Source organism: Dipteris shenzhenensis, chromosome 7, assembly GCF_047967505.1.
Source record: "Dipteris shenzhenensis isolate YYH24624 ecotype China chromosome 7, Dip_SZ_1.0, whole genome shotgun sequence".
In the NCBI taxonomy this organism is placed as follows: Eukaryota; Viridiplantae; Streptophyta; class Polypodiopsida; order Gleicheniales; family Dipteridaceae; genus Dipteris; species Dipteris shenzhenensis.
Window position 1 is genome coordinate 23,753,680 of NC_141602.1, and position 14,825 is coordinate 23,768,504.

The window sequence follows — 14,825 nt, forward strand, 5'->3', positions numbered from 1 at the left end:
CATTACTGAAATAGAACTTACAGCAAGAGTTCAATACTCAGCTGAATTTTAAAAAGGATTGATTTCCTCTTGTCCTTGTGCAGCCCCTCACAAGTCTCAGGTGCAGGTCCAGCCCATGACCCTCTACCCCTACCTTTTTCCTAAAACATAAGGTACTACTCTATTCTAACCTTCCTGCATATTCTACCAAATTTGGGTGTGTTTACTATCAGTCAGGAGCAGTCCTGTTGCATTGGTATCAGAGCACTTTTCATGGGAATTGGTGGGAAATTCTTTGTCCAATCACTTTGAAATTTGGAGCATCTACTCTTGAGCCTAGAGCCTACCTCTTTGCAAAAATTCAGCGCCAAAAGTGCTCTCTGTTGTGAGCTGCCACATGGCAGGCTCTGAGAAACCCTGATTTTCGAAATGCTCAGAATTTGGGGCTTCTTACATTAGTGGAAAGCCCTTGCTTCCTTGATCATTTCTATGCGTGAGATTCCTAAAAGGAAGGAGGATTGAGTCAACATTGACGTTTTTTTCTCTCTGGCGCAAGAAAGTGAAGGAAGCGACGATCTGCTGTTTTCCTGCACCAAATTAGGACATTCTTGGCTTGTTCTGTTCGCCCTAACCTCATAAGGCTGCTCCCTAAGTCTGGTGGTGATCTGAGACTATTTGGAGGAGCTATGAGCAAATTCGACTGGCTGAAACAGAAGAAATGCTGCGAAAATTCAGATTTATAACTCCATTTTGGGTCAGCCTTCGTGCATATGGTCGCCCAGCTCCATGGATGCAGCTGATAAAGTTTGATAGTGATCTGATTTTTTGTTACTGAGAAACTCGAAATTCAGTTGCAACAGCTAGCGCAGGACAGTTATTTCCAAATGTTCTAGCAATTTCTTGCAATCCAGGTGCAATGTTATGATTTTCTACTTCTGATTGGCTCTATGGTTCATTCTTAGCATAAGGATCGCCTCAGCAAGTGGGAAATTTCAAGTTTTTTCTCAAAAATTTGACCTGCGAAATTAGGGCAAAACTAACATTTGGGGCTTTTGGCACTGGTTTTTAATCAGGGTTTAAGACGGTGCATTTACTCTTGATTCGAGTCATTAAAGATGCCTGTAAAGAGGTCTACAGGTCAAGCTAGTAAGCAGACAATGGGTATCCTTGATTCCGTCTCAGAGAAGAAAGCAATTGATGATTTGACTGTAGTTTCTGAACCCAATGATCCTCATGTTGGCAATGTTCAAGGGGATTTGGCAGCAACTCCTCAAGTACAAACATCCCTTAACCAAGAGCAGATCATAAAGAATTATATGGACCCAATGCTACAGATATTCAAGGAGCTAACTAATGAGATTAAGACCAATAATCAGAGGATTGACCAAAGGTTGCAGAACATGTCTGCCACTTTTAATAAAAGGTTGGACCAATTCAAGAGAAGCCAAATTTATGATGGGAAGAGACCTGTGGATCCCCAAATTGATGGAGACTCAGGTTCAGATGATGATGATCATCATCCTATACATGTAACTGAACCGGTTGGTTTTATGGCTTCTGCCTGAAGGACCTATCACTCTAGTGGAGTTATAGCTCATATGGATAAGGATTCAACACATGGTAAGACTCCTAATAATAACAGTTCAGCAGCTGAAGAGTTGTGTCAAAAATTCCATGAATATAAGGTGCTACCAGCAGACCTTAGGGCAGCAATGACATTCCAGCAATATATACAAACAGTTAAATCTATTGAACCAAAAGGACCTGTTCATCAAGACAAGATTATACTTCCAAAGTTCAAAGGTGATTCTACCTATCCTGAGGAATTGGAGGAATGGCTCAGCAAGATAGTTGACTACTTTCTTCTATATCCAAAGGGTGATCAAGGTAAAATCAGAGTTGCTGTTCTTCATCTGGAAGATTATGCCCACTCTTGGTGGAGGCATCTACAGCAAGAAGGGTTAACTTTAAATGCTTGGGATGAATTCAAGGCTGAAATGCTTAAAACTTTTATATCTCCTTTTACTAGGGATCAATATATTTGTAAGTGGTATGATCTTACTCAGCAAGGATCAGTGAAAAATTATATCAAACAGTTTTGGAAATTAGCTCTGTTTGTTCATGGTATTGATGAAAGAGTTAGAATGCTCAAGTTCATCCATCGTCGGCACCCTAGTATTGCTTCAGATGTTGCAGTTCAAAATCCCAATTCTCTTAAAGAGGCCATGCAGTTGGCAGAGCTTTATGAACCCAAATACAATGGGAAGGAGAAGACTTTGGGTATTGGTCACTTTGGAACTAAGGCTATGGTCAAAGGGGTTTCCAATTATGAAAGCAAACTTCCTGCACCTGCTACAACTTCTTCTATTTCTAGGTTCCCCACAGTGTATGGCAGTGGCATGGGACAACCTAAGGCTTACAAGGCTACAGATGTAAAGTCATCCTTTAAACCCACTCCAAAGGATGATTTGAGTGATAAAAGAAACAAGTTGGCTAAGTAGTTATCTCAAGCAATTGTTGATGACAGGAAGAAGAAGAATTTGTGCTACCTTTGTGGTGAGAAGTGGACCCCTGAACATAGGAACGTGTGCAAAGCAAAAACAGAAGCAAAGTTGAGCTTGATTCTAGAGATTGATGAGGATTTATCTCCTAATACATTTGCAGCAGAATCTGAATTTCAGAAGGTTTTGATGATGATGAGGATCATAGTTCCAAAAAGGGGACCACCTTTCCCTTTGATCCAGGTGGGTTATCCATGTTTGACACCATGCTTAGGGATGATAGTTTACCAAGGTGCTCAAATAGATCTAGACAATGGAACATTGAAGTTGTTGAAGATTATGAGGATGAGATCAGAAATTTTGATGAAAATGATGCTGTTGATGATGATGAAGTGTATTGGGATACACAATCAGTTGTGTACATCATATCTCCTGATGTTTTTATGGGCTGCAAGGACTCTCAAACCCTTAGGTTAAAAGGAACAATCAATAACAGACGAGTCAACATTTTGATTGACAGTGGGAGCACTCATAACTTCATTAATGCAAAGACACTTCAAACAGTGAGGTTATGCCCATCCACTTTGGATCATGGGATCAAAGTTGAGGTGGCTAATGGTCAGCATTCCCACAGTAAGCAATATTGTCAAGTTGCTCAAGTGCAACTTTCTCAAGACTATACTTTTCATAGAGATCTATTTGTCTTGGAAATGGGACCTATTGACATTGTCCTTGGTTGTGAATGGTTAAGAACCTTGGGAGAATTCTCTATGGACCTTAACAGGCTGTATATGAAGTTTGTGCATGAAGGTAAGCACATCACTTTGATGGGTCACCCATCTCCTAAATTGTCCTTAATTTCTGCAAGAAGAATGGCCAGAGACCTTAAAAGTGTTTGTGGAGTCTATGCTATTCAGTTGACCAAGTCTCAAGAAGGTAATGGGTTGTTAGTGGAGGATAAAGACATGCAGTCCCTATTACAGCAATACTCTGATGTATTTGCTGATCTTCCTAACCATCTCCCTCCCATGAGAGATGTGGATCATGCAATTGTGTTGGAGCCAGGATCTAAGCCAATCAACAAAGCTCCATATAGACTTTCTAGAGCTGAAAGGGAAGAGGTGGCAAGGCAAATAAAGGAACTCCTTGACAAGGAATTTATTACACACAGTCAGTCACCCTTTGCCTCTCCTGTGTTATTGGTCAAGAAGAAGGATGGCTCATTTAGAATGTGTATTGATTACATGGAATTGAACAAAATGACAGTTAAGAATAGGTTTCCTATCCCTAGAATTGATGATCTACTGGATGAGCTTAGAGGGGCAAAGTACTTCACGAAGATTTCAGGCTATCATCAAATAAGGATGAAGGAGGGAGATGAACATAAAACTGCCTTTAGGACAGAACGTGGGCTTTATCAATTCAAAGTGATGGCATTTGGTCTAACCAATGCACCTGCAACTTTCCAGGCCCTAATGAACAAGGTATTGCAGCCTTTCCTCTATAAATTTGTGTTGGTATTCTTTGATGATATATTGATCTACAGCAAAACGAAAGAAGAGCATTTATTGCATGTCGAGCAAGCATTGGAAGTATTGAGGACACACCAGTTGTATGCCAAATCAAGTAAATGCACTTTTATGGCTAAAGAAGTGGAATATTTGGGCCATATTGTCAGCAGTACTGGCATTAAGGTGGATCCCAGCAAGGTGAAGTGTGTAAAGGATTGGCCTATACCTCAGAATATCACCCAGCTGAGAGGGTTCCTTGGTCTAGCATCATTTTATAGAAGGTTTATAAGGCATTTTGCCAAATTGGCAGCTCCTCTCACTGATCTCCTAAAAAAGAATGCATTCCAATGGTCTGACAGTGCCAATAAGAGCTTTGAAGCATTAAAGGAGGCATTAACTTCAGCGCCTATCTTGGTATGTTCTGATTTCTCTTAACCTTTTATAATTGAGGCTGATGCTAGTGGAAGGGGCATTGGAGCTGTCCTAAAAGTCGGAAATTGGATGACAAGGAGTCAAGTTTCCACATTTATGACCAAGAGATGTTGGCAATACTTCATGCAATCAAAAAGTGGCACCACTACATTTATGGCAGCCATTTCAAGGTCAAGACTGATCATAAGACTCTCATATATTTTCTATCTTAGTCTTCTCTATCACCCAAGCAAAGGAGATGGCTATCCATTGTGCAAAACTATGACTTTGACATAGATTACAAGATGGGCAAAGAAAATATTGTGGCAAATTCTCTTTCCAGGATATGGGCTTATACTTTATCATCTATTACTGAGGTTTATAAAGATTGGATCCATGGCATTCAAGAAGAGTATCTCAATGATCCTCAAGCAGTTGCTATGTTCCAAGACTTGCAAGATCCTGACTGTCAGCAATATCTCAATTTCAAGCTGCACAATGGGCTCTTGTGGTATAATGATAGAATATTTCTTACTGAAAATTCCTCCTATAAGCTGCTAATCTTATAGGAATTTCACTCATCTCCTATGGCTGGGCATATAGGCCTCAACAAGACGTATGATAAGGTAAAACAGAGTTTTTACTGGAAGGGACTTTGGAAGGATGTTCTTGCTTATGTTCAAAGCTGTAAGCCCTGTCAACAAAACAGGGAGTTGAATTTGAGGCCAGCTGGTCTACTACAACCTCTACCTATACCTCAAGGTAAATGGACACATATCAGCATGGACTTTATTACAGGCCTACCAGTGACCTCTAAGGGTTGGAACAATATCTTTGTGGTTGTTGATAGACTTACCAAAGCTGCCCACTTCATTCCTACTAAGACCCAATTTACAGCTTCCAAGGTGGCTAAGCAATTCATGGAGAATGTGTTTAAATTACATGGACTCCCTCAAGAAATTGTGAGTGATCGTGATGCTAAGTTCATGGGGCATTTTTGGCAAGAGCTTTTCAGTTCTATGGGAACACTTCTTACCCCAAGTACAGCAGATCACCCTCAAACTGATGGGCAAACAGAGAGGGTTAACCGCTGGTTGGAAGAGTATCTAAGGCATTTTTGCTTTGATACCCAAGCATCGTGGAATCAATGGTTGCATCTAGCTGAATTTTGTTATAATACCACCAAGCATACTTCAATTGGTATGAGCCCTTTTGAAGCCATGTTTGGCTGTAAAGCTCATGTCCCATCAACCATTATTGATCAAGCATTGACAAGCCAGCAAGCCAAGGATGATTTGGCTCACATGACTGCTCTATTACAGCAATGTAAAGATAGTATGGTAAGGGCCCAAGCAAGGATGAAGGATTATGCTGATGAGCATAGGAGAGAGCTTCATTTTGAAGAAGGGGATTATGTATTTATCAGATTACATAAGTCTAGGCATGCCTCCTTGAAAGGTAATACCAATGTTAAACTTGCTCATAGGTATTATGGACCTTACAGGGTTTTGAGGAAAGTTTGGGAAGTGGCTTATGAGTTGGAGCTTCCACCATCCTCTAGAATACACAAAGTATTCCATGTATCGCTGCTCAAGAAGTATTTGGGACCTAAGGAGCGAGTTATGGAAGAGCTACCTCCCATGGATGAAGAGGGCCAAATTGAGTATATACCTGAGAAGATCCTTGGATTTAGAGATCATGTGTTGAGGAACAAGTCCTACATGGAATATCTTATCAAATGGAGAGGTCTACCTGATGAGGAGTCTTCTTGGCAGCCATCTACAATTGTGGAGCTGTACCCTCAATTGCTTAGCTGAATTCTATGGCCAAAATTGAGTCTTTATGAGTAGATTTGATTTTCTCTTGCTATATAGCATATATGGACATGCTGCAGCCAGCATTCACTATCCTTTCTCAGATCAGCATGTCTCTCACTGGATTATATGATCAGATCTGTTATATTGGACAGCATAGCTCTTCCACCCAATTGCTTGATTTCTTGGGAATATAATATGATCCATTTACAGATCAGCATGCCTAAGGGAGGTATTTGACTGAGAAACTTCATTGTCAGTTGATATGACCAGAATTGAGCTGTTCAGGTTTACAAGGAGCATTGTATGTCCAGGTTACAGCCTTTTCAAATTTGAGGACAAATTTCTATTTGAGGAGGGAGGATTGTCACAGAGGGTTACTTTTTACTTAGGCTAAAAGTTAGTAGAAAGGCCTTTATTGGCTTGTAAGTGTTTTCTTCTTTTTTAGGGGATACCATAAGTTGCCACGTGGCATCCTAGGAGGTAATCCCATAAGCAATACTGCTTTGTACTACCCTGGGCCATACCTATATAAGGGCTCTAGTTGTACTTGGCAAGACAATTCATGACTTGTACTTCATTACTGAAATAGAACTTACAGCAAGAGTTCAATACTCAGCTGAATTCTAAAAAGGATTGATTTCCTTCTGTCCTTGTGCAGCCCCTCACAAGTCTCTGTTGCAGGTCCAGCCCATGACCTTCTACCCCTACCTTTTTCCTAAAACATAAGGTACTACTCTATTCTAACCTTCCTGCATATTCTACCAAATTTGGGTGTGTTTACTATCAGTTAGGAGCAGTCCTGTTGCACTCATGCCTTGGATTCTCGGTTCAAAATAGCCTTAGGATGTCCCCATTGCAAATCTTGTGATAATGCTCTTGAAATTTATATGTGGGAACACCTATGCACCATTCATAGTTAATCTTTGGCATGAGCAAACACGACTGATGGTCATTGTGTTCAAAGGATCTATAGCTTTGTTGTGCCATCATTTAGAAAGATTGGAGTGTAGAGATATATTGGCATACTTTTGATGCAGCTAAAGACCTTGACCTCTGGGACATAAGCTGTACTTACGATGTCATTCCGACAAATCGAATGACAAATCATGACAAATCATGACATCTAGGGCATAGTCAAATAAGCTATACCTAGGAAATGGCTGCCTCATAGTTCCGAGGTTGTGCAGTGGCTAGAAGAGCACGGGCCTCTCAATTCAAGTTTTCAGAGGGTTGAAAATTTTCTCCATACATGGCAATAAATGTAGATTGGCTGATGCATGTGACTTGTAAGAAGTGGTTTCCTTTCAAAGTACAATGTAGTCTTGAGCCATATGTGGTTCTTTGACTGTTGGAATCAAATAAAATTGCAACACAGTTGCCAATCCCAGAAATTGCTTCTATCCTGCTCATCCTTGATCTCTTTAAGACCACGAGCATCGGAGCTTATGTTGCTATGGATGGAAATATTTGAGGGACGGATCAATCCCTTAATTATTTAAGATTAAAATGTTGGAGCAACTCATGTTTTTGAAGTTGTGGGTAATCTTTTGCTACATGGCTGAGCTGATGTCAGTAGTAATAAAAGTTTGCCTTGTTGTACTTTTATGTCTAAATGTAGAGAGACCAAGCTAGCCTTCTTACTTTCTTTTGATTCTTCTTTTCGTTAGGGTTGCTTTTTTTGCCGAAAAAACAGTGCTAATTATAGTACTTCGAGAACAAGATACAAAAGGTCAGCTTATAGCTGACGGGCTGCGTTCACAAACCGGACACAGCCCTAAAAGGTAGCAGAATAAATCATACTCTCACAGAGGGATAAGACGAGTGTGAATGAACAGCCATCTGGGTGGTAAGTAGTGCCACCGAAGGCCCTGCGTAGTCTGCTCGAAGAAGAGGCCCTGTGTGTCCCAAGCCCGGAGGAAGCGTCTCCGCTTCTCCTGACCGGCCCGGGAGTCTCCCTGAATCTGGTCCCACTGGCCTCTGAGGGTATGAATAATCTCACTCCAAATCTCTGCCATGATCTGGGCAGTCGATAAGGAGGTGCCACCGAGGATCTGCGCGCAGCGCGAGGTCCAGATGTGCCACCCTGTAATGCTGCTAATAATCTCCCAGACTGGTTGCCTCTCCCGAACTCCTGTATCAGCCTCTGCTAGGTGCTGCGGGATACCCTCGAGCGGCCCCCACGTCCCCTGTGTGATAAGGAAAGTGGTGTCCTGCTGGCATGCCTCGAATAAGTGATGAAGACCAGGTGCGGTGCTGCACCAACAGAACGCGCCCCAAGTGATCAATCCTAGCTCTGGTGCTGCGCGAGTAAGAATCCCGAAAGTCCACCTCCACACTTCCTGGGCGCGAGTGCAGCTCCACAGGCAGTGTTTTGGTGACTCCTCATCCGCATGGCAAATCTGGCAGCATCCGTCCTGGCCTATCTGCCTCAACCAGCTCCCCACTGGAAGACCTTTGTGGGCAAGAAGCCACAGGAAGTATGAGATCTTCCGCGGCCGCCAGCTCTCCCACAAGGCCTTCCAGAATGCCTGCAAAAAGAACCTGGAAATACCTTGTGCGTACCAGCTGGGTCGCTGGGTGGAGGGGCGGCTCTGCATCCTCCCAAGAACTCGCCTGCCCAGAGTCGTGCTGTAGGCGAAGAAGGAAGTCGGCCCCTGTCCTGTCACAATCTCTGGCCACCACCACTCTCCTGGGTCCCAATCAAGCTCTGACAAGGCCCGCCCCTCCCAGAGCCAGAGACGCCAAAGCTGCATCTGGTCCTGCTCGATGCTAGGGTCGGTACGCCATACCTTCCCCAAAAGGCCTACGACCCGAACCCTCTGCCATGGGAGTAGGGGGTCGATGAGCGCATCCTCTCTCCTGAGTCGTCCATCCCCAGAAACCGCGAAGAAGGAGATAGAGGAGTCATCCATACGTCCTGCGATCACCAGTGGGATGCCACGGGAGGTGAACTGTCCCAGCCAGCGGGCGTCACCAGGCATGAGGACCTGAGGCTCAGGTGGAACCAACCAAACAGCTGGGATCGCGCCGTCGATCTCCGTGCGTCTCGCCTGGGCTCCACGTGCACCTCCAGCTGCGTCTGCAAGATCAGCCGTCTCCAGATGTCTGTACGTATCCCTCCAAACTCGAAGGGACCGGGCTGGCCCCCTCATCCAGCCGTCCCACCTGATATGTGATCTCTCCCCCAACTGAAGGCCCTCGGCATCTCTGACCTGACCGTTCCAGATAAGCGGCTGACGATCGATCTCCTCCTGACAGCTAGGAGGGGACCGAATGAGACTGAGGCGGAGCCGCCTCCAAACCATGAGGAGGCTACGAACGAGTGGGGAACGGGGCTGAGTGAGCGGGGCGGAAGTGAAGATCCACCTGAGGGACGGTAGCCACTCTCCACCTCGGCGCGGGACACAAGAACCGACTCCCTGCTGAAGTAACATCTTCCATGTCTGCCCCCCCGGGGTCAAACCGCGGATGACAAGCTTGCCTAACAAGGCTTGACTCTGAAGCTCTGGATCGATGACCCCCAGGCCACCCTCAGCCTGCGGAAGAATGACTGTCTGCCAAGCAACCCTAGCTCTGGTATCTCTAAGACCATCCTCCCCGTACCAAAGGAAGTTCCGAACCAACCTCCTGAGCTGTGCCACGCTGGATCTCGAGAAACACCAGCAGGAAGCCACATACCAAGCCGTGGCTAGGAGGACCTGGTTAACTACCAGGGCACGACCTGCAAGAGAGAGCTTAGCAGTGCTCCAGAAAGCCAGCTTCCGTCGGATGGAGTCTAGCATCGGGAGAAACTGCTGAGCTGGCGTGATGTCTAGGCCAACCTGAAAGCCACTTGGTATCTAGCTGTCTGTCCCCGTGGAATCCATCTGAAACCCAAAAATCGCCCCCACTGAGAACACGGCCCAGGGTCTGTGAGAAAACCAACTGATTTGTTCCAGTTGATTTTCGCACCAGCAGCCGAGCAGAAGACCTCCAGGGCCATCCGCACCCTCTCTAGCATCCTCTCATCGTCCTGGACATAAAGGGCTGTATCATCTGCGTACTCCGAGTCCAAAAGCTCCGTGTCCTCCCGGAGTGGAAGGCGAACACCCCTGATCCCTATGGACCTCGCCCGAAGGTAGTAAGTCATAGCCTCGGCGAAGAAGAGAAACAGGTAAGGAGCAAGGGGGAAGCCCTGACGCACTGATCTCTCCAAGCTAAAGTGCTCACCCATCCTGCCTCCAATGATGACCCTGCTAGACGCTGTCCTGTACAAAGCTGAGATACCCTGAATCCAACCTGCCGGGAAACCTAGCCGCTCCAGAGTCCCCTCCAAAAAGGACCAGTCCACTCGATCGTAGGCCTTCTCGAAGTCGAGAAGTAGAATGGCAAGGTGTGATCCGCTGTGCTGAGCCCACTCCGCCGCCTCTGAAAAGGTGAAGACATTATCCAGGATACTGCGATCTTGGACAAAGCCGGTCTGAGTGTCATGGATGAGGTCTGGGAGTAGAGGCCGAACTCTGGCGTTGATCATCTTGGCGAGGATTTTGTAGGCAGTGGTAAGAAGAGTGATCAGACGCCACTGGCGGATCTCCTGTCTATCTCCTCCCTTCGGGATGAGGCAAATCAGTCCCGAGGAAAGGCTCTCTGGCATCTGACCGCTGCTGAAAATCCTCTGCAGAGCTGCAAGGAGGGGCTGATGGATCTGGTCCCAGAAGGAGGTGAAGAATGCCCGGGATAGCCCATCCTCACCTGGGCATTTTTGTCCGTCGATGGCCATCAAGGCCTCCAACATCTCATCCATGGTGAACGGTGCCAACAACGTCGCCTGCATGCTAGGCTGGACCAGGGATGGAATGTGCCTCCACACCTCCTCACGGGCACGACGAGTACGAGGGGCAAGCGGCTCCTGCTGGAAGAGGGTCCTGTAGAAGTCAGTGGCCAACCCCAGGACCTCCCCCGGATCCGTAACGATGTGACCATCCGCTGTCTTGAGACTCCGAAGCTGATCACCTGCAGCTCTCTGGCCATGCGTCCTGAAGAACTCCCTGCACATCCGGTCACCCTTCCGGGCCTAGAAGGAGAGAGAGGCGTGATAGGAAAACTCTGAGCAACGCTGGAGTGTCTCCTCCAAAAGGGCTCTGGCTCGAAGGGCCTGGATCCGAAGCTCCTCCGAGCCCGGGGAAGCCTGCTGGAGTCGCGGAATGGAGGCGAGGTCCCTCCGAAGAGCTCTCTCTCTACCCCACCAATCCTGTCGAACCTGTAGGGCTGCGAGCTGGCAGATCTGGCTGGACTCCTGCAAAGCCTGCGCCACCGAGTCAACCAGATCCACGCACTCGCCCGAGTCTCTGTCCCAAAGACTGCAAATACTGCTGCGCACGTCCACCCTCGAGAAAATGGAGTCGGGAATCCTGCATGACCGGGGGGGAAGGGCCTGGGCTGCTGAATCTAATGAAAGGAGCACAGGCGCATGGTCGGAAAGTGTCGTCCCTGGAACTATACCCGCCTGACCGCCTCTGCTGATGGCCCAATCACTGACATAAAATCTATCAAGCCTCTCCAGGAGTCTGCCTCCTTCCCTGCGGAAGCCCCATGAGAAGTCCAGGCTCCCGTGCCAACGCCGGAAGGACGGGTCTCTCCAACTGTCCCTCCCTCCTGTCGCGAAGATGAAAGAGTCCCAAGCTGACTGCTCTGCCTGAGCCATACCTGTAAACTCCGGACCTCTGCCCTGCTGGTCCTCCAAGGTCTCCAGATTGTTGAAGTCACCTCCAACAATCCAGGAATCCATGTCTGGAAGAATCCCTGTAAGTGTCCTCCAGAAGGTGGCTCTGCATCGGAGGTCTGTGGGAGCATAAATGTTGAGGATTCCTATTTTGGATCCCTCCAATTCCAGGCCTACCCAAAGGGCCCGGCCTGGGATCAACGTGCCATGACCGAAAACTCCCTGGGCTAACTGCTCGCACACGGAGGTACAGACACCCCCACTCCTCCCCTGTGCGCCGATCGAGGGCTCCCAATAAGTGTGGGAACGTCCAGGGAGAACCTTCCCGCAGCTACGGGAATGAGCCGCAGAAAGCTTGTGCTCCTGGAGCAGAAGTACATCCAAACGACCAATCATTGCTGGCTGAAGTTCCTGTCGCAAAATGAGCTTCCTGGGACCACGGGTGCCAGAAGAGTGAAACCCGTTCACATTCCAGGATACGAGGTGTAGGCTCATGGAGAGGGATGGGAGGCTGCGAACAACTGTCTGCTCGCGGTCGAAGTCGATGAAGAAGCAGACATATCGGAATGGAGGCGCTGCCGCTTATGAGAAGGTTTGGAGGGGGAGACGGGGTTGTCCTGCCCGTTCTTCAACACCTTCAGCAAAGGCGAGAGGCCTTTGGTGCCATGAGCAAATGCTTTCTCGAGCCAGCTCGAGATCTCTGAAGTAGTCATCCCGTAGAAGGTTCGGAGTTTCTGAGGGGACCAAGCTCTGACATCCTGGGGGAGGGGCCATGACAGGGGAGGCCTGAGGATCACAATCAGTCGGAAGCGTTTGGCGGCGCAACGCCACCGTAGGCGCACATCGCCCTCGGACCATTGAGTCTCGAGAAGCTGCCCACCGGACGGGCCTATCCAGGAGCAAACCTGGGCGTGTGTCTGCTCTCTGAGAGCCTCCCAAACCGAGTCGTCTGTCCAGGTCTCGGTGCCATCGCTGAGGAACGTGAAAACGAAGCTAGGGCCATCCCTAGGGGCCAAGGCGGCAATCTTCCCATCCGCCCCTTTGCGGAGCAGGAAGATACTGATGTCGAGACAAGCCGGGAAGGTCCCAAGGTCGGCCACATCCAAGTAGTCCCAGGGGCCAGATCTGTAAAAGTCTCGAGGAAGCTCTCTCTCCTGAAGCTGAGACCCATCAGAGTCTGCCACTGAGGGGCTAGCGGACAGGGAAGCCTGCTCCAGTGGTGGTGTAGACTCCGGGTGTCCTGCCAGCGGAGGGGGAGGGGGAGGAGGCTGGGGGGTAGGCGACTCAGACTCCACGGAGGCGACTAGCGGAGGAGGTGGAGGAGGAGGAGCGGGGGCTGCCCTCGGCTGGGAAGCTGACGGTGCAGCTAACTCTGTAGGAGAGTCGAGAGAGACGGGGGGGGGGGGGGGATGGGGATGCATCTGGAACTGGGGCTGAGAGGGAGGAGGAGGAGACTGAGGAAGAAGAGGCGGGGGCTGAAGCTGCGGGTCGGGAGAAGGGGGGTGAAACTGGGGAAGGGGCTGGGACTGAGTGGAAAGGGGCGGGGGAGCGGGAGAGAGGGGGATCTGAGGCTGTGAAGGGCGGGCTGCCGTCGAAGAAGAAGCTCTCCTAGGTCCCTGGGGCGGCTGCCTGTCAGGTCTCTGGGGTGCTGCTGCAGGAAGGGTAACCTCTGCCTCCTTGCCTTTATCCGAAATCTTCTTGTTCTTTCCTCTTTTCCTTCTAACCTCGGTCCAACCGCCTACTAACTCTGGACCGGACGCCGGCTGCCTCGGCTCCTCCTGACGTGGCTGTCCGGGGGGGGGGGCGGGGGCGGAGGGGGCGGGGGCGGGGGGGGTCGAGAAGAGTTGGCGAAACGTGGACAAGCAGCCGCCAAGTGCCCAAAGCCGTGGCACCTCAGGCACTGACCTGGCTGTCCGGTGACTATCATGCTCTGGGTGATGCTGTCGGCATCTATCACGATCTCGATCACTGCAGGGAGAGTCGCAGGATCGGCCACAGCCACACGGACTCGAGGGGCTCTTGCCGTAGTCACCGCGTCGGCGAAAGTGTCGTGCATAACCCAGCCAAAGTGGGAGCCCAAGTCCCTGACAATCGGCCGCAGCTCAGCAGCAAGACCTGGAAAAACTAGCGTCACTGGGTGGTGAGGGATACGGAACCGAACATCAAAATCCGCTGCGCTGAATCCACGGTACCACGGGACTATCATGATAATCTTTCCATCCACCGATGTGGGGGAACCGGCAATCAGGTTGCTCGCAGCTTTCTCATTGGAGAGTTTGAGCGAGAAGATGCCCCTTCCCATAAGGGCCACCTCCTCAATATGGCCATCCTCTAGCAGGAGAGTGGACTGGAGCCAGTCCCTGATGGCTGATCTGGAGGGAGAGCGTCCAATGACTCTGCCGTAAACAGAGGTACGGGCAAAGTCATTGGCAACCTCCTGAACGCGAGATGATTGTTGCTCTGTCAGGATAACGCGGTAGGCATCTGGAGAGGGAGGGTCCGACTGGGCCTCCGGATCCGGCTGGGAGCCGCCATACCGCCAAGACTAACTGCAAGCTTCCGATGAGGAAAAGGCTGCCACCCAAAAAAGGGGGGTCGAAGCGGGAGGGTGGAGCCTGGGTGTGGAGAGGACGGTTGCGGAGGCGGAAGGTGGAGAAAATGGAGGGCGGAGGACGGAGGGGCGAAGCGGAAGGCCGGGAGGCGGGGGTGACGCGGGGGGAGTGGGGACGGAGAGTTGGTGAAGTGAGGAGGCGGCGGGAGCGGGGTGAGGCGGGGCGGGGTGGAAGGGTGGGGGTGGCGGGGTGGAGGAGTGGAGCGGAAGGGCGGGGCGAGGCGGAGTGAGGGGGCGGGGGGTTCGGGGGCGGGGGGCGGGGTGAAGGGTGCGGGGTGCGGGGAAGACGGGGGG